The following is a 21,142-nucleotide window of genomic DNA, read 5'->3' on the forward strand; positions in this document are numbered from 1 at the left end:
ATCGAGTCTGCACCGACCACAATCCCACCCAGGCCCTACCCCCATATCCCTACATATTTTACCCACTAATCCCTCTAACCTAAGCATCTCAGGACACTAAGGGGCAATTTTAGCATGGCCAATCAACCTAACCCGCACATCTTTGGACTGTGGGAGAAAACCGGAGCACCCGGAGGAAATGCACGCAGACATGAGGAGAATGTGCAAACTCCACACAGACAGGGACCCAAGCTGGGAATCGCACCCAGGTCCTTGGAGCTGTGAAGCAGCAGTGCTAACCACTGTGCTACTGTGCCGCCCCTGAGGAAATCAAAAAGTTCTCTTTGGCTCAAGTCTGTCTCATCAAACACATAATGGTGCAAGATGTCTTCAACATGACAACATAAGTTAGTAGAGTTTCCAAAATTCCACAGAGTGTACAGCACCCAAAGTCGTGAAGGAAAAAATGTGTAAAATCAGTTTTCATGTTACAGGAGACAACTCCATCCCCATATAGCCCAGCTGGGAAATATCAGCAGGGTGCTTGTAGCGAGATTCACGCCCGGCAGCCAGCCCATCGCGACTTTCCCAGGCCCTTTTTTGAGCATACTCAGCCTCACGCCAGAAATCAGCGCGATGCTGACTACAACATGGAAATCATCGTTTCCATATCATTAGCAAGCCCGGGACGGTATTCTCTGAGCTTGCTAATGTTTCCCACCCCCCGCCGGGAGAAGTTCCGATCAGCGGGGATCACATACGGTCCCCATCAACAGAGACCAGGCCATTTAGGCCCTTCCTGGGATGTCGGGGGCAGGGGTTGTCCCTGGGGTAGTGCCAGCCTCGCACTGCCAGCCTGGCACCCTGGCAGTGCGTATTTGGCACACTGGCACTGCCCACTGGGCATCATGGCACTGCCCACTGGACATCAAGCAGTGCCAAGGGGACAGGGCCTCAGGGGGATGGGGCCGACTGGGGAGTCAGGGCCGATAAGTGGTGGTGGGGGAGACCCACTGCACACTTTGCATGAGGGATCATTGGGGTTGGGAGGGAAGAAGGCTAGGGGTGGCCATGGGGGACAGGGGTCATCGGAGCTGGCCTTTGGGGGATCACGGAGGCCAGCGATTGGAGGGATCATGGAGGCCGGTGATCAGGAGGGGTCACGGAGACTGCTGATTGGGAAGTGGGGGTTCATGCTGGCCAGTGATCAGAGGGTAGGAGGTCATGGAGGCCAGCCATCGGGGAGGGGAGGCCACGGATAACATTGGGAGTCCAATGATTGGGAGGCCAGTGATTGGGAGGCCAGTGATTGGGAGGCCAGTGATGCAGGCACCAGTTCGCATACGCCGATATCCCTACTGACAGATTGGCGCATGGGCAGCGGCCCGCTCAGAGCGCTGATGCTGGCCTCTTGAGCAGGATTAGGCGTGAATCGCCCCACAGCACTTTGTGATGCACAGAGTGCCGGAGGCCCATCCCATTAATACACCTGAAAACCTCCAGTTTTGGGAGAATTGCCCACCCTAGCCCCTCCCCTCCCCCCCAACATATTCTGTGATCACTCTAGTATCACTCTTCTAGATTCTTCCCCAGGTATTTCTTGAGTTTGCTGATAGAATCAGTTCCACTAATGCCCTGGAGAGTCACTCCACAGATTAACCACCCCACCCCCCCCCCCCCCCCCCACCACCAGACCCTGTCAAATCCAAACCTGGATTTACACCCTGCTTCTTTCGAGGTTATATCCACAGATATTTTGCTCAGCCAGTTGCACCACTGACTGTCCTGGACCCCCACAAGCCATGAATGGATCTTCACATGGTCTTCTCAGGAATGTCAAAAAGAATAGTTTTGGAGATAAGCCATTCTCATGCCACAGGCATTGCTCTACCCATTGGAGAGTCTACAGGTTGCAAGTTTTACCTGATGGCCATGACTGATGTTAAGGGAAGAAACGTGAATGAATTTACTAACATCCGTAAAGCAGGTGGTATACACACTAACATGAAAAGATTTATGGCACAGAGGAGGCTATTTTACCCATCATGTCCGAGTCCTTTTTCGAGCTCTTTGTCAGTAGCCCTGTGTAGGTTATGATATTTCAAGTGCACACCCAAATGTTTCTTCACTGTAATTAAGGTTTCTGTCTCTAACATTTTTTCTGGCAGTGAGTCCCAGGCCCTTACCACTCTCTGGATGAAAATTCTACTTCTCAGCTCCCCTCTAATCCCACCAATTATTTTAAGTCTACATCCCTTGTTATTGACCCCTTTGCGACAGAAATTGGTCCTTCTCATAGAATCCATAGAATCCCTACAGTGCAAAAGGAGTCCATTCGGCCCATCGAGTCTACACTGACAACAATCCCACCCAGGCATTATCCTTGTAACTCCACGTAATCCCCCTGACACTGAGGGGAAATCCCACCCAAACCTGTTCCATGTAACCCCAAGTAATTACCCCGCTCATCCCCAAAGCCTACATATCTTGGGACACTAAGAGCCAATTTAGCATGGCCAAATGGGGGCGGCACGGTAGCACAGTGGTTAGCACTGCTGCTTCACAGCTCCAGGGACCTGGGTTCGATTCCCGCTTGGGTCACTGTCTGTGTGGAGTTTGCACATTCTCCTCGTGTCTCCGTGGGTTTCCTCCGAGTGCTCCAGTTTCCTCCCACAGTCCAAAGATGTGCAGGTTAGGTTGATTGGCCATGCTAAAATTGCGCTTAGTGTCCTGGGATGCGTAGGTTAGAGGGATTAGTTGGTGGATATGGGGGTAGGGCCTGGGTGGGATTGTGGTCAGTGCAGACTCGATGGGCCGAATGGCCTCTTCCTGTGCTGTAGGGTTTCTAAGATTTCTAACAATCCACCTAGCCTGCACAACTTTGGACTGTGGGAGGAAACCAGAGCACCTGGAGGAAACCCACGGGGAGAACGAGCAAAGTCCACACAGGTAGTCACCCAAGGCTGGAATCGAACCCGGGTCCCTGGCGCTGAGAGGCAGCAGTGCTAACCACTGTGCCACCGTGCTGCCCCAAATCTAACTCGGCCCCACACAGTTTTATACATCGAAATTAAGTCTATAATTATGAGAATGAATTTAAGGGACTGTTTTCACTGTGGCAGGAATGGCAAATTTTAATTATGTTTTTGAAAATAGTGAATAGAGCATGAATAGGGAAGAGTACTTAGTCCAGTTGGTGATTCAGTGATAAAGAGTCAGCAGATTAAAATTGGTCCTAAGTGAATGAGGAGAGGGGTTTGGACAGGGTCATTGGAGCATGGAATGTTTTACACAGGGAATAATTGAGCCAAATACTTGCGTCTTTTAAAGGAAACTTGGATAAATACTTAAAGCAGAGGAAGGTACAGGGCCTTGGGGAGTGCGTAGAACAGTAGAATTATTTTTGCTTTCCTCTAACAAAGAACGAAATAGCCCCCTTCTGTGCTATAAACTTCTGTGGTTTAGTAGTTCAAACTGTCTATATTCCAGGAATGTCTAGTGAAACATAACTACTGTACCAGCCACCTTTGCTAGCTTGTGCTGTTACCATCACTATGGGCAGAGAAATCTCCTTCATATGTTACTGTCTGATTATTAAATTTGGTTAATTCAGAATGACAATGACTGAAATAAGGCAGAAAGGACTCTGATAGGATCTCAGCATCCATGCAATTACTGGCTAATTTCTAGTCTCTTGGAATACACTTTGAAGGCGTATTCCCAAAATATTTTCTGATTTACAAGCTGCAGATGGTGTAACATGCATCTCCTGCTTTCGTTCCTTTCCTCTGAAACCTTATCCTCAATCTGTCTGTATACTTTCAGATATCCAAGACTGCTATATGGCTGGCAGTGGTGCAGGGGGCCAAAGTTCCAGAGAAGCACGAAACTGATGAAGCAGAAACACCTCATTTGATCTGGCACTTGCAGCCACAGGCTCAGCTACTGGTGCTGTGCATATTATAGAGGGTAGTACAGGGTGTTACATGGTGAGTCACCTGACACATGGGAGTTGCAGACAGGGCAGGCAGAAAGGATAGCATGGGTGGCAAAGCTGTTGAAGAGGACTATGTTGGGGCAACATTTGGGAAAGGCAAACAGAAACGTGTGGTGCTTTAGCAGGCTTGCCAGAAAGCCTCTTTTCACTGTCAAGGACTATAGAGGAGTCCAGTTCCTGTCTGGCATCGGTATTTAGAAACATAGAAAAACTACAGCACAAAACAGGCCCTTTGGCCCCACAAGTTGTGCCGAACATATCCCTACCTTTTAGGCCTACCTATAACCCTCCATCCTATTAAGTCCCATGTACTCATCCAGGAGTCTCTTAAAAGACTCTATTGAGTTTGCCTCCACCACCACTGACGGCAGCCGATTCCACTCACCCACCACCCTCTGTGTGAAAAACTTCCCCCTAACATTTCCTCTGTACCTACCCCCCAGCACCTTAAACCTGCGTCCTCTCGTAGCAGCCATTTCCACCCTGGGAAAAAGCCTCTGAGAGTCCACCCGATCGATGCCTCTCAACATCTTATATACCTCCATTAGGTCCGCTCTCATCCTACGTCTCTCCAAGGAGAAAAAACTGAGCTCCCTCAGCCTATCCTCATAAGGCATGCCACTCAATCCAGGCAACATCCTTGTAAATCTCCTCTGCACCCTTTCAATCTTTTCCACATCCTTCCTGTAATGAGGCGACCAGAGCTGAGCACAGTACTCCAAGTGGGGTCTGACGAGGGTCTTATATAGCTGCATCATTATCCCTGGACTCCTAAACTCAATCCCTCGATTGATAAAGGCCAGCACATCATACGCCTTCTTAACAATCTCCTCCACCTGCGGGCCAATTTTAGAGTCCTATGGACCCGGACCCCAAGGTCCTTTCGATCCTCTACAGTACTAAGAGTCTTTCCCTTTATATTGTACTCCTTCATCCCATTTGACCTGCCAAAATGGACCACTACGCATTTATCTGGGTTGAGGTCCATCTGCCACTTCTCTGCCCAGTCTTGCATCTTATCTATGTCCCTCTGTAACTTCTGACATACCTCCAGACTATCCACAACCCCACCAACCTTCGTGTCATTGGCAAACTTACCAACCCATCCCTCCACTTCCTCATCCAGGTCATTTATGAAAATGACAAACAGCAAGGGTCCCAGAACAGATCCCTGGGGTACACCACTGGTGACCGACCTCCTTTTAGAAAAAGACCCATCTATACCCACTCTCTGCCTCCTTTGGGCAAGCCAGTTCTGGATCCACAGGGCAGCAGCCCCTTGGATCCCATGCCCTCTCACTTTTTCTAGAAGCCTTGCATGGGGGACCAGAGGTAGGAGTAGAGGTACAATTTTGTCTTTTAAAAAGCATTTAGACAGTTACATGGGTAAGATCGGTATAGAGGGATATGGGCCAAATACGGGCAATTGGGACTAGCTTAGGGGTTTAAAAAAATGGGCGGCATGGACAAGTTGGGCTGAAGGGCCTGTTTCCATGCTGTAAACCTCTATGACTCTATGATGTATAGTTGAAGTTTGTATGGAATATTGAATATTTTGAAGAAAGATGTTGGGCAGAGTTTTCCCCCAAAAATGTGTCATAAGAGTGCTGCCGTTCTCACAGATGGAGATTGCGAGCTCAAAATCACCCTCATGGTTCCCGGGTTGTGCTTGGGCCTACAACCCCACACACTGTCACTGAACTCTGGAGACCACTGTCAGTGTGGGAAATTGATGAAGCTTCTAGTCTCTCAGCTGGGTGTCAGTATATCAATGGTGAGCAGAGAGGTCCAAACGCACCTCACGCTGGTAGATGAGCTGCCTGTCATCTCTGTGGGCTCCTCTCTGGCTGCTCCGGATGAGGACACCAGTTCCTCCACCCTCTCCCAGAGACTGCTGCAACTTGAAATGCTGCTCAAGGTGTCTTCAACTTCTGTTGGCACTGGACACATCCCTTCCCGAGGCAGAGCCCACTCAAGATGCAGCAACCACAAACAGAAGTTGAAGACACCTTGAGCACAGTAAGGTCTTGTCATGGGTGACATATTTGCATTCAATATTTTGAAGTTTCTGCAATGGTGTGACCAGAATGTAATTTTCCTTGGTGCATTGAAAATGACGTAAACATTGACTTGGCTTTAATGCACTGAGTTGGCTTAATGGTTGCAGTAGGTAACGGATGCATCAAAGGCTTATGGTTGTGTTGCATAGTCTGCAAATGGTCTTTGAGTTTGGTCTAAGATATCAGAACTGTTTGTAAAGGAGACAGTGCTCGCATCGATGCTTTGGTGGCCTAGCTGAAGGACTACGAGATCAAGGCATCCCTGCTGTCTTTGCCTTCCTGAAGGTTCCTCTCATCAGCCTCCACATCCTCACACTGTGCCTCCCCAGGGTCCTCATCAGACCCATCAATGGAGTCATCCTTCATGGCCTGTGGAACTGCCTTGCTATCCTCATCCTCCAGTGGAATCCCCCTTGGCAAAGCCAGATTGTACAGAGTGCAGCTTGCAATGACTGTAAGCCAGATACTCTCTGGAGAATACTGCAAGGCTCCCCAATTGGTCCAGGCATCCAAAGTGCATCTTGAGTAGCACAATGGTCATCTCCATCACCGCTCTTATGGAGGTATGACTGCTGTTGTGCCTCACTCTGCTTCTCTTCTTGGGTGTCAGTGTGGGGTCAGGTGCCTCCTTTTCAGGGGATAGCCCTCGTCACCCAGGAATCATTCATTCAATCACGCAGGAGCCACAAACAGCCTTGGTACCTGTGAGTGTTGCAAAATCAGTTGCCAGGATCATGGGCACAGACTTGCAGATTGTGTTCTCTGGTCACTGATGATTTGTACATTCATTAAGCAGACAGAGTTCATTCAGTTGACATTGGGACGGCATGGTGGCACAGTGGTTAGCATTGCTACCTCACAGCTCCAGGGACCTGGGTTCGATTCCTGGCTTGGGTCACTGTCTGTGTGGGTTTCCTCTGAGTGCTCCAATTTCCTCCCACAATCCAAAGATGTGCAGGTTCAGTTGATTGGTCATGCTAAAGTGATCCTTAGTGTCCCGGGATGTGTAGATTAGAGGGATTAGCTGGGTAAATGTGTGGGGTTATGGGGATAAGACCTGGGGTGGGATTGTTGTTGGTGCAAACTTGATGGGCCAAGTGGCCTCCTTCTGAACTGTAGGGTTTCTAATTTCTAATGAAAGGCACCTGACACACTTGAGTACAATCATTTGCACCCTGGATGTGGGGGAACACAGCTATCACCACAGAGTCTCTGGTTTTCTCCGCCTGGCTGGCCTCGTCTGTCTGGTAATGGATAAAGATAAGGACACTTCTGAAGAGAGTGCCAGTTACGAGCTTGATGCAACTGTCTGCAGCTGACTGCGACACACAAATCCTCCACTGATTCCTGAAAGGAACAAGTGGAATCGAAGTTGAGGGTCACTGTGACCTTCAAAACCACTGGCATGGAGTGTCCACCCACACATTGCAGGTTATGTCTAGCCCAATTATCTGGCATTTATATCACTGTGTCCCCATTGAGCCCCCTTCACCATTGGACTTCAAACATGTTGAGGTCGTTGGAACACTGCCTGTAGACTCCGTGTGCTCTTCAGGCCCTACTGCCCTGACTTCCCTGCTGGTCCTGCACCAACTGAGCCTATACCTCTCCTCCCAAAGATCTCACCCTGGGATGCTTCCTGTGCTCAACTAGTCGACTCTCCCTCCTGCCCCTCTCTTCCTCTCCAGAGGAGGTCCCACCAGCTGAGTACATTCTCCCCATTGGATGAGATGCAAGGGTGCACTGTACTGCAATCCGCAGACAATATTTCCAGAGAAGATGAGGTCCCTAAACACAGCTAGGCAGGCTTAAAAAGCAACATCAATTGAAAGGAAATCTGGCAAAATGCTGAATTATGACAGCAGCAAACTAACAAATAAACTGAAAGGCTTGTGCTTTGGAGCCTTTTTCCCGCCCTTGGATGAAAATTTGATAAAAATGTGCCACCCATCTGCCCGTTTCACCCATGTGATGAGCACAAAATCATACGGGCAAAGTAAAATCTCACTCAATGGCATTTTCCTGGGCTTAATTGGCCCTTTAATTGTTGGTGGATATGACTCCAGGTCCCTCATGCACCCATTGACCTCAATGTTACACGTGTGTGCAATGATGTCGAGATGCATGCCAACATAATTTCGCGTAATTTTATGTGCATTCGGTTCGGGGGTATGTCCGTCCTCAGACCATAAATTTCAGCTCACAGTGACTGGTAACATTGAGGGCATGAGAATTAGAGGGAGTCAAAGGGAGTAATATATTGACAGTTTAAGAACAAGTACAAAATTTGAGAAGAACACTCAAATGTTGGTTGCTTAAGTTCTGTTTACTTCTTCTGTGTACCTTCAGCCTAAATATTTTGTCTATGAGATGTTGTTGAGTCATGGAGTCATGTACCAAGAGTCATAGAGTCACACAATGCAGAAAAGACCCTGTGACCCATCGAATTTGCACCGACAATATCTACCACAAATGTTGCGCTAATCCCATTTTCCTGCATTTGCTCCATATCCTTGAATGTTCTGATGTTTCAAGTGCTCATCCAAATATTTTTCAAAGCTCATAAGTGTGGTGAACCATCGTTGGTTCCCACTAGATAGTACTGAGCCAGGGTCTGGCCAGTACTACAAGTATGTATATATGTTGCTGTTGGGGTTAGGGATGGGTTGTCCGACTTGTTGCTGTTGGGGTTAGGGTTGGGTTGATATACCTTGTATTATAGTTATTGTGGTACATCCCAGTTGGGCTCCGCCTCCTGGGAGAGGTATAAAGGTCTCTGCTCTGTCTGGGACCCCTCAGTCTGGGATCGTGTATATAATTAGTAGCTGCCTTGTTACAGCAAATAAAAGCCTTTATTTCCTGAGCATCAAGCCTCGTGTGTGATAACGCGCATCAGTAAGGTTTCCGGCCTTGACTACCTTCCCTGGCAGTGCATTCCAGTTTCCCACAACCCTCTAAGTGAGAATCCTGCCGGTGTGAACGGCCGGAGAACTCCGGCCCCAGAGTTGAATCCTTGAGGTTAAGATGAATAACCATGAACCAGGCAAGATGATGGGGTGGATGGAGATTTTAATTGGGTGTGGAGGAAGCCTGCTGGAGTGAAGAAACAACTTTGATTTGATTTGATTTTGATTTGATTTGATTTATTATTGTCAAATGTCACAGAGAGTGAAAAGTATTGTTTCTTGCGTGCTATGAAGACAAAGCATACCGTTCATAGAGAAGGAAATGAGAGGGTGCAAAATGTAGTGCTACAATCATAGCTAGGGTGCAGAGAAAGATCAACTTAATGCAAGCACCATGTAATCCAATTTCTTTTGATTATGATTAATGTTTTTTATATTTCTCCTGTAAAGCACCATGGAACATTTTATTTGTTCGGGGTGCTTTGTAAAGATAAGCTGTCACTACTGGAAAAGAGTTTTGTGTGTCCTTTTGCTCCCCTCATCCAAATATTTTTAGATGTTGATGGACAACTGGCTGCACTTTCCAGAACTTTCTGTTTTGGTTGCAACATGGGTGAAGCATGATTACCATTGGCACCTGGAGGAAAATGGCCTTTTGGGTTTCTGAGTGTCACATGAAGGAGTTGGAACCTGGCCCAAGATGACTTTACTGGAGCATGAGTCAGCTACCACAGCCTTGCTATCGTCTGGGAGTCGATGGCCTTGTGGTATTATTGCTAGACTATTAATCCAGAAACGCACCTAATGTTCTGGGGACCCAGGTTTGAATCCCACCATGGCAGGTGGTGGAATTTGAATTCAATAAAAAATATCTGGAATTAAGAATCCACAGATGACCATGAAACCTTTGTTGATTGTCAGAAAAACCCATCTGGTTCACTCATGTCCTTTAGGGAAAGAAATCTGCCGTCCTTAACTGGTCTGGCCTACATGTGACTCCAGACCCACGGCAATGTGGTTGACTCTCAACAGTCACCGGGCAACTAGGGATAGCAATAAATGCTGGCCAGCCAGCGACGCTCATGTCCTACGATTGAATTAAAATAAAAGTTCCTGTTTCACACAGGCTGCAAAGGCTGCACAACTATTAGTTTGGCCACTTGGGATTTGGAGGCAATGGGATTCAATCCATTATAGTTCATTGTTGCTTCTCACACAGTATACCAGCTGTGCCTGATTGGTACCTATAGATTATGTAGCTGCAATTATTTTTATCCACGACATTCTGTTGGAGATGTTGGAATGGTTCCCTCAACACTAAGTTAAACTGATGCAGTGGAGAAAGTATCCATTAGCCTCTGAAAAATCAGAATAATGTTGGTGAGTCTCAGTATATTCATGCTCTGCTAGTCTACTCAGGGGTGTGATGAGCCGAATGACCGTCTGCACTGTATGATTCTATAAATTCTTCATTTATATAAGAGGACTGATAGGAGGCAGGCTCATTCAAGCTCCAATTTATTACAACTATGAATCATTTCATTTATCAGTCGAGGTATAGAATATAACAGCAGGGAGGTTATGCTGAAACCATATAAAACATTAGTTAGCCAACAACTTGAGTACTGTGTACAGTTCTAATCACCTCATTACAGAAAGGATGTCATTGCGATAGAAAGGATATAGAGAGATTTGTGAGGATGTTGCCAGGACTGGAAAATTGCAACTATGAGGAAAGTTTGGATAAGGTAGGGTTGTTCTCCTTGGAATAGAGGAGGCTGAGGGGAGATTTGGTTCAGATCTGCAAAATTGTGAGGGGTCTGGATAGAACGGATGGGAAGGTCCTATTTATTTTAGTGAAGAGGTCAGTGCCGGGGGGCATGGTTTAAAGTGATTGGTACAAGAATTAGAGGGGAGATGAGGAAAAATGTTTCACCCAGAGTGTTTTGGGACTCTGGAACTCATTGCCTGAAAGGTAGCAGAGGTGGAAACCCTCAACTCAGTTAAGAGATGTCTTGATATGCACCTGAGTGCATAACCTTCAGGGTTATAGACCAAATGCTGGAAAGTGGGATTATGCTGGGTGGTTCCTTTTTCAGCTGGCACAGACAGGATGGGCATGTGGCCTCTTTCTGTGCTATAAACTTTCTATGATTCTCTGATCTATGTATGTTATTTTCTTCCTGTGGGAACTGCTTTGTTGTCACTTGTTGAGAAGAGCTTCATTGTTCATAGAGTTGCAATTGCTGGAAAGTGCTACCAATACAGGCTGTGTAAAATAGTACAACTTGAGGGCAGCAACAATGTGGTTGGAAACGTGGCTCTGCAATGAAGGTTGACATGTAACGTTGAGTTAAAATGACAGCAGAGCTGTCCAAAGCACAAAATATTCAGCAACAAAAATAACGACTGCCAAAATATAATGTATAACACTGATTCTTTAAAGGTTCTAAATCAGCTTAGGAAAATAAACATGCACTATGCATGATATCATGTCACTCGGAAACTAAGTGAGCTATTGACTCAGCTAACTTCTACATTTCCCATAAATTCAGTCCATTTACAAGCCTAGTCATAAGCTATATACACAATATGCTCTTGTTGGATGGGGAGCATCTATGAGTCACCTGTGGAGTGTAAGTGGTCAGAGTTGTATAGTTTGGTTTGGGAGGCTGGATTAATATCGTGGCATGTATTTTAGGGTCTGGCAGGAGATTCTATGGAGCTTTAAATTCTGAAGAGGTATTATCTGCTCTCGAAGGAGTCTATGTTGGTTTGAAAGCCGCTAAATATGTTAAGAGGATAGAACCGCAAGGGGCCTGTTGGTTCATCTCCAAAACTCATAAAACTCCAAAACATCATGTTCTTCTGCTATGATAATCCCAAAATACTCAGCAGTCAGGCAGCATCTGTGGAGAGAGAAACAGAGTTACAGTTTTAGGTTAATAATCTTTCCTCAGAACCAGAAAAAAGTTAAAGATCTGACACATTTTGAGCCAGTTCAGAGGCAAGAGAATGGGGAGGGAGAAGAGTGAAATAGAAGGTCCATGACAAGTATTTTAGAAAGTTTTAACACAGCAATGTCATCATGGTCACTTCTTTCATTTAATCTCTTTTAACTTTCACCATTGGGTATGCCCTAACTGGAACATTGTGTCCATTTCTGTACACCAAACTTCAGGAAAGAGTGCAGAGAAGATCCATCAAAATAGCACCATTGAGGAAATACTTCAGCTTTGTGGAGAAACTGGAGAAACTGGGATTATTCTACTTTTAGCAGAGAAGGTTGATAGGGAGATTTGATGATGGGTTTTGATAGAGTAATCAAAGAGAAAAAGTGGAGGGATGGGATGAAGCAAGTTTCTCTTGCAAAGAGTTGGCACAAATTTGGAATTTTCTGGACGTTGGCTGGAATTTTCTGGACGTTTCTGCTGGCAGTATCTTCCAGACCCGCTGATAGTGACCTCCTGCCACAGGTTTCCCAGCAGTGGGGGTGCATACAATGGGAAATGGCGTTAACAGTGGCAGGATCAGAAAATCCAGCCAATATCAGGCTGCTTCCGGCACCATGAAGCATAGCTTGGAAAATCCCGCCCAATGAATCGAATGGCCACCTTCTATGCTGTGACCATTCTATGATTCATGTTGCCTTTGGTTCTTTAGCCAATCACCTTACATCAGTGTCATAGAGTCATAGAGGTTTACAGCATGGAAACAGGCCCTTCGGCCCAACTTGTCCATGCCGCCCCTTTTTTTAAACCCCTAAGCTAATCCCAATTGCCCACATTTGGCCCATATCCCTCTAAATCCATCTTATCCATGTAACTATCTAAATGCTTTTTAAAAGACAACATTGTACCCGCCTCTACTACTACCTCTGGCAGCTTGTTCCAGACACTCACCACCCCTTGTGTGAACAAATTGGCCCTCTGGACACTTTTGTATCTCTCCTGTCTCACCTTAAACCTATGCCCTCTAGTTTTAGACTCCCCTACTTTTGGGAAAAGATATTGACTATCTAGCTGATCTGTGCCCCTCATTATTTTATAGACCTCTACAAGATCACCCCTCAGCCTCCTATGCTCCAGAGAAAAAAGGTCCAGTCTATCCAGCCTTTCCTCATAACCCAAACTATCAAGTCCCGGTAGCATCCTAGTAAATCTTTTCTGCACTCTTTCTAGTTTAATAATATCCTTTCTATAATAGGATGACCAGAACTGCACACGGTATTCCAAGTGTGTCCTTATCAATGTTTGTACAACTTCAACAAGACGTCCCAACTCCTGTTTTCAATGTTCTGACTGAATGCCTTCTTCACCACTCTGTCCACCTGTGACTCCACTTTCAAGGAGCTATGAACATGTACCCCGAGATCTCTTTGTTCTATAATTCTCCCCAATGCCCTACCATTAACCGAGTAAGTCCTGCCTTGGTTCAATCTACCAAAATGCATCACCTCGCATTTATCTAAATTAAACTCCATCTGCTATTCGTCAGCCCACTGGCCCAATTGATCAAGATCCCTTTACAATCAGAGATAACTTTCTTCACTGTCCACTATGCCACCAATCTTGGTGTCATCTGCAAACTTACTAACCATGCCCCCTATATTCTCATCCAAATCATTAATATAAATGACAAATAACAGTGGACCCAGTAATGATCCCTGAGGCACACCGTTGGTCACAGGCCTCCAGTTTGAAAAACAACCCTTTGGTTCTCAAACCTTCTACCAATGGGAACAGCTTCCATCTATTTACTTTATCAAAACCCCTCATGATTATGAACGCCTGATCACATTCTTCTCTAAGGAGAATACTAGCTTCACCAGTCTCCATATAACTGAAGTCCCAAACCACATTGTAAGAGGACCTTTAATGCCTGGACTGCAGTGGTTCAAGAAGAAGGTTCAGCACTATCTTCTCAATGGCACCTAGGAATGGCCTTGGCAGTAATTCCCAACTTGCTAGGAAGATATTTTTTTAAGTTCATCTTAATGGAATCATCTTAAAACTAAAAGTGAATTATTTGTACTCCTATGAGGTAGTACTTTTTTACAGAGTAACTAGTGTGGCCCAGTGAAACACAATGCTTCATCTGCCCTGCTCCAACAACTCATGTTGACTCTAACTTCTGAGGAGCCTGTCAAGCTGTGAGGAATGCTGTGACTAACAGCTGGGGAGAAGTTGGGGGGTAGTGAGGAACTGATTTTTGTAAGGGAATGGTGCTACATTTGTTTTCTATCTGGAGATGTTTGTACTTTTGTGTGGGAGGTCTTAGTGGAGTTTTCACAAGTATGGAAGGATTTTATTAATTTTGTGCTTGCTTTTTCAGTAATGTACTAATGACCAGATCATTTCTTTTGATAAGACCATAAGCTGCAGGGGCAGAAGTAGAAAATGAATAGAAAGTGCCATGTTTGTGGATGGTACTTCGAACGTCGAGGCTCATCCACCATTTTTCGCCATGATGGAGATGCTCTGAGTTGGCACAGGGAGAGGCACTCTGTCATGGCAAAAATCTGGGACTTTTTGCTCAGGTATCAGGAGTGGGTGTTGGACCCACAAAGTTCAGACCCAAAGGGGAGATTGCAACACACTAAACCATGGTTGACATCTTCTGTGGATGGCATAAGGTGGAGAACATATGAATACAACAGTTTGAAGTTAACTGCAGCTATATGTAAGTGACTAAAGAGAATTAACAATTTACAATGTTTAGCTATAAAATAGCAACCCCTTGGCATAATGTATTGAGAATAATAAAGCAGACAGTCTTTCAGTTAATATAACACAAAGAGCTTGTATTTCTATCGTGATTTCCACAAGCTCAAGTTGTCCCAAAGCACTCGACAGCCAATTAAATGCTTTTTTTTGAAGTGTGGTCACTGTTGTAATGTCAGGAAACAGGCAATGAGTCGTGAACGACATTGCGATATCTGTAAGGAATGCACTTGGAACATACTGACACTCAGAATTAATGCTTGTTAAGACTTTGGCCCACCACAAGAATTTTGAACTATCAGTCGGAAGAAAATTCATGGCTCACTTGAGGTCACTGAGCGCCAGCGGAAAGGGACTCCTTGGCTAGGGCTATCCTACTGGAGTTATCCAAATCAAAAACCTGTGCTAAATATTTGAGTGTGCAATCCCCTTACTTGCCTATGTGTGAATTAAGAAGTTAAAAACACCTTTCTGGAAGCCAGAGAGAGAGAGAGAGGATTGGGAAGAATTCTTGTAAAAAGTGGTCATCTCGTTTGAACAATTTTTTCCCCAAATCATAGATGCTGTGCAGAATGTAGAATGGAAAATGTGAAATTTGAGGTCAGAAGGAAATTAGTTTAAATCAGACAAATGTTAAAAAGTGCACATTTTACAAGGAAGAAAATTGTGTTGGGGGGACTAGCTAGGGTAAATGCATGGGGTTATGGGGAGAGGGCCTGGGTGGGATTGTGGTTGGTGCAGACGCGATGGGCCGAATGGCCTCCTTCTGCACTGTCGGATTCTATGATTCTAAGAAGTGTACCTTAGAGAAAACAATATTGCAAGAAAATGATAAAGAAATCTGGAGTTAAAGTAATCCCTTTGAATGTGATAATGGGCAGAATTTGCTGAAACAATGATGGTGTGTGAATCTCAAGTGATTCCTGGGCATGGGGTGTTCAGGGGGCTATATGGGGGGAGGCAGAGTGTCTGGAAATGTCAAATAGCTTGCACCCCTCCTCCTCTTTCCTCAGAGAATTTTCTTTTCAATAAAATAATAACCTATTCCTCAGTGATGGCTGTGAGAACAACTGAAGACTCCTGAATGAGGTTGACCTGAAGCCAGCCCAACTCAATTAATTATTTCATTTGTATTAATTTGCCTACGTTCCTTCTTCACCTCAGCATCACATTGGGTATATGCCTAATGTGGACCTACTAAGTGATGTAATATGTCTTTTAGGGATAGCAGCATGCCATCACTTGAAGGGAAGTGTGTCATGTGATCCAGCCTCAATTTCTCTTTGGCCTGGAGCAGGACACAGCAGACACTCAGTTCTGCAGTCCACTAGATTAGCTTTCTGTCCATTGTTCACAAATGCCTAAAATTAATAACTCAACCATAACATGTTTGTACAATTCCTTATTAATAATGTGCTTTTATAACATCACATAACATATGACAATAAACACATAATAGGTGCTGGTGTAGGTCATTTGGTCCTCAAGCCTGCTCCACCATTCAATAAGATCATGGCTGATTTGATTGTGGCCCTAGTTCCACTTTGCTGCCTGCCCCCCATAACCCTTCACTCCCTTGTAGATCAAACATCTCTCCAATTTAAATCTTCCAATTTAAATGGAAGTGGAATAAGGCTCCAAAGAACGCCACTTCTCTCTGGAATATGATCAGACCTTAAATCCAGATTTATAAGTTTAATTAAGAGTCAAAGTGAAGCTCAAATTATTTTGCAACAACTCAAAGCCAATTAAAGCCAATGAAGATTACAAATTTGATTAAATACACCTAATTGTCATAAATTGAAGAAATTGTGTTTCAATGTGGAGCCAGGTCTGCTGGGAGCATATATCTGGAATTATGATTATGGTCAGTGCAAACAGAGACAATCTTGGAAACTGATGATCTGCAGAGCTTTTGATTTTAAGATAAACACGGAACAACAGACTGAATCTTTAAATTTAAATGTATGCCCAGCAAGTAGCATAGAATCACAGAACCAGAGATCTGTACAGTGCAGAAAGAGGGCACCCAACCCATCGAGTCTGGACTGACTCTCCGAAAGAGCATGCCACCCAGGCCCTCCCATCCACCCTATCCCTGTAAACCTGCACATTTATCATGGCTAATCCACCTAACCTACACATCTTTGGACACTAAAGGCAATTTAGCATGGCCAATCCACCTAAGTTGCACATCTTTGGACTGTGGGAGGAAACCGCTGCACTCAGAGGAAACTTACAGGCACAGGGTGAACGTGCAAGCTCCACACAGACAGTCGCCCAAGGCCGGAATCGAGCCTGGGTCTTTGGCACTGTGAGGTAGCAGAGCTAACCATTGTGCCATCATGCCGCCCCGACCTGGACTACTTTCAGACTTAGGCTGATTTATGGAAGGTAACATTCATGCTCCACAAGTGTCAGACCAGTGAAAATCTAAGCATCTCCTCTTGACATTCAAAGGCATTACCATCACTGAATCTCTCACTTTCAACATCCTGAGAGTTACCATTGACCAGGAACTAAGCTGGATGAGCCACGTAAATACTGAGACTACAAGAGTAGGTCAAAGGTTAGGAATTTGGCAGTAAATAACTCACATTCGGATCACCTGTCCACCATGTACAATGCTCAAGTCAGGAGTGTGATGGAATGCTGTCCGCTTGCCTGGATGAGTGCAGCTCTAATAAAACCCAAGAAGCTTGACACCATCCAAGACAATGCAGCACATTTGAATGGCACCCCATCACCATCTTAAACAGTTACTCACTCCACCACTGATGTATGGTAGCAGCAGTGTGTACCACCTACAAAATGCCCTGTAGCACCTAGCCACCTCCACCAGCTAGCAGGACAAGACAGTGAATATATAGTAATATCACCATCTGCAAGTTCCCCTCCAAGCCACGCACCATCCTGACTTGGAACTATATTGTTGTTTCCTTCACCGTTACAAGATCAAAATTCTTGGACTCCTCAATAACACTATGGATATATCTATACCACATGGAATGAAGTGGTCCAAGGAGGCAGCATACCACGACTTTCTCAAGGCTAATTAAGGTTGGGCAATAAATGCTGGCCCAATCAGCTATGCCACATCCTATATAAGAACATTTTTTTAAAAAGGGGTTCCTAGCGATCAGATGTTTCTTGTCATAGACCACAGTCATGTTCAATTCCATTCACAGATGCAACCCAAATAGTGCAGGAATTCCTGGTCTTTGCCTAAAGCCCCTTCCATCCACTCCCACGGCACGACAACATAGAAAACTCAATGTGCGGGAAGAACATGAAATCTGATTTTCCTGACAGAATTCTAACACTCCACTTTTAAACATATTTGATGTCTGAGAGAGTTTAATTTGCAACATTAACAAGAGATTTAGGTTTGGTTTGAACAAGGTTCCATTCATTACTCAATTATTGGAACTTCATTCTCAGTTTCTGTGTTTCCGAAGGGGATGCTTGTGGTCAAAGTCCTGGCTAACTGCTCGCGACTATTTCTTATGTCAGTCAGAAAACTGTATCAACAAAGTGGCCACTTCAGGGAATTGTTAGGACCACAAGATTTGGGTTGAAATGCAGACCACATCGATGGCATGGCAGTCTCTGACAACTTTAATGCAGTGTGTCTGGAACAGTCTCAAACCAGTTTCTCTTGAGTGCACAGTCAATAGCTGGCAGCGTTTATTACTAATCTTACTCAAAACAGGCAATAGAATGAATAGAGTTGGTGAAGTTGGAGTTAGGTTTCCATTTAAGAATTGAGGCAAAACCAAACAACTTTCCATAAATTGAAGCTGGGAGTGTGAATACTTGGAGTAAGATTTCCTCTGGTTATTGCATATAAAAGATAAAATGCTGAACAAGAGAAAAAATAAGATAAATCGAGCTCACCTATACCATCCTGGTAGTCAAACTGTTGACTAATAATCTCTGTCAGATTAAGGTTGGGCAATAAATGCTGGCCCAATCAGCTCTGCCACATCCTATATAAGAATATTTTTATTAAAAAGGGGCTCCTCATGATGAGACGTTTCTTGTCATAAACTACAGGCATGTTCAATTCCATTCACAGATGCAGCCCAAATAGTGCAGGGATTCCTGGCCTTTGCCTGAAGCCCCATCCATCCACTCCCAAGGCACGACAACACAGAAAACTCAATTTGCGGGAAGAACATGAAGTCTGGTTTCCCTGACAGAATTTTAACATTCCACTTTTAAACATTTTCGATGTCTGGGAGAGTTTAATTTGTCGACAACAGAGCCAGAATGAACTGGGGAAAACCCCTAGTGATGGAGTACTTGAGGAATCATAGGCTCAAAGTCACCTGTTCCTCCCAAACTACACTCACCCCAACCCATGTCTGAAATCTCTCACCTACTGTATCCCAAAGTGTTATTTTCCCTGAATAATGTCAGTCTAATTTGACTTTTAATAACTAAATCCAACATTTCCTAGAAATTCTATTGAATGGTCTCTGACATATAGGGCAGAATCTGGCTGGAGAGTTAATGGGACACCCGCACTACTTCTTATAGGCAAGAGGTCCCATTGAACTGCATGCCAATCAGGCAGCTGTGAAGCCAACTGAAGGCCTTCCTCTGGAATCAAGTCCCTGGGGGTAGATGTCCCATTTAGAGCTAGTGGCCAATCAGAACCTGGCAGCTTTTGCACTCAGCAGTGCCATGGAGGAGGTCATGGCTGCTGACAGAAGAATATCCTCCTTGAGTCCAGGGATTGCAGAGCAAAGAGGACAGAAGGAAGAATGAAGGGATCGGTGTGAGAATAAGGGGGGGAGGAGCTTGCAGGAGGCACCCCTTTGTTTGATATCCAATCCCTTGATCAGGCACTGAGTTCCTTTGACTGAGGGATCCCAACGACCACCACCCCTCCCACCCCCCCACTCAACCCTAACCACCACCCCACCACTCAACCCTAACCTTCCCACCTTCCTCCTCCCAAGGTGAAAATCTGTTCACCAGGTAGCAGCTGTCATGCATGCTACATGGGGACAGGCCTGCCTGCAGATTAGCCAATAACAGCAGTTATGTGATGAGGCCCACAAGTGATCATTAATTGGTCACTGAAGGGCCTCAGTTGGCAATGGGGCAGGAAGGTCAATCATAGGTCTTCATATCCAGCACTTAAGTTAGGAAGGCAGCAGGGTTCTGGCACACCACCATCCTGCCTAAGTACCTCCAAACTCCACCTCCAAATTTCACCTCCAAACTCACCACCAATGAGAACATAAGATCCTCCACAGTTTCCAAGGATTTTATCCCATTTAAAGGACAAGCAATATCCTCTAATTCTGCTGATGCATAAGACATTCATAATTTGACTGAAAATATTTAGCAAAGGAAATCCTCTCCACTGTGTCTTCGTAGCGCTTCACCAAGTTCAGTGTGAGAACACTTCCCATTGCGAAAGCCTTTACCACCAAGAAGCCCAAGAGCAGAAAGTCATAGGAATGCCATCACCTCCAAGTTTCATCTCCAAATTATGGAATATTTTGATTTGCACACTTGTTGTGTTTCTCCATCACTGCTGGGTCAAAATCCTGGAACATCATGCTTCAGAATGTTGTGGGATCACTATAATCAACACTTCCTCAGAGCAACAGGAATAGGTGATAAATGTGGATTGCTCATGTTGTATCAGATACTACATCTTTTCTCTGCAGCATTTTCAGTGCACATGCAGCCCATAGAACCCTATAGATGCTGCACAGGTGGAGCCTGTTAGGCCCATCATGTTTCTACTGACTCTGTCAATCGAAAACTAATCGCAGGGCCTACACTCACCTATTGTCCTGTATCATCCTCTGCTTCTAATATTTATCAATTTTTTCATTTGAAATAGTTTCTGCCTCAACCACTCCCTGTATTCCATGCTGCAATAACCCCCTATATAAAGAAATGTCTCCAAACCTCTCTCCTGAGTCTATCAGTGACAATGTTAACTGGATGATTCCTCAGCACAGCCTCCCTAGCTCGATGGATCATTCTTTCTTCATTCACTCCATAAAAACTTTTCATAAATGTTAAAACCTAATGTTAAATCTCCTCTTAACTTTCCCTGTTATGTTGGATGTTATCCCAGTAGCTGAAGTCTATGCTAACTTTGGCTTTCAATTTCTGACAACTTTCTGGTGAGTCAACATTCCAATGGATTTAGTGTCCTTTCTATAATGAGATGGCTACAACTGCACACATTATTTCAACTGTAACCTAAGAAAAACATGCATTTGGATACTGCTTTTCATGACCACAGGTTATCACAACGTACTTCATTGTCAGTGAAGTACTGATGAAGTGCAGTCAAATCTTTGTAATGCAGAGGAACAGTAGCTCGGTTGTATTTTTTATTGGTGGGACGTGGGCATCGCTGGCTGGCCAACATTTATTGGTGTGGAGATTCCGGCGTTGGACTGGGGCAGAGTGTTCTCTTAGACACTTCAGCAGTCACGGGCA

This window comes from Mustelus asterias, chromosome 15 (genome assembly GCF_964213995.1).
Source record: "Mustelus asterias chromosome 15, sMusAst1.hap1.1, whole genome shotgun sequence".
NCBI classification, from domain to species: Eukaryota; Metazoa; Chordata; class Chondrichthyes; order Carcharhiniformes; family Triakidae; genus Mustelus; species Mustelus asterias.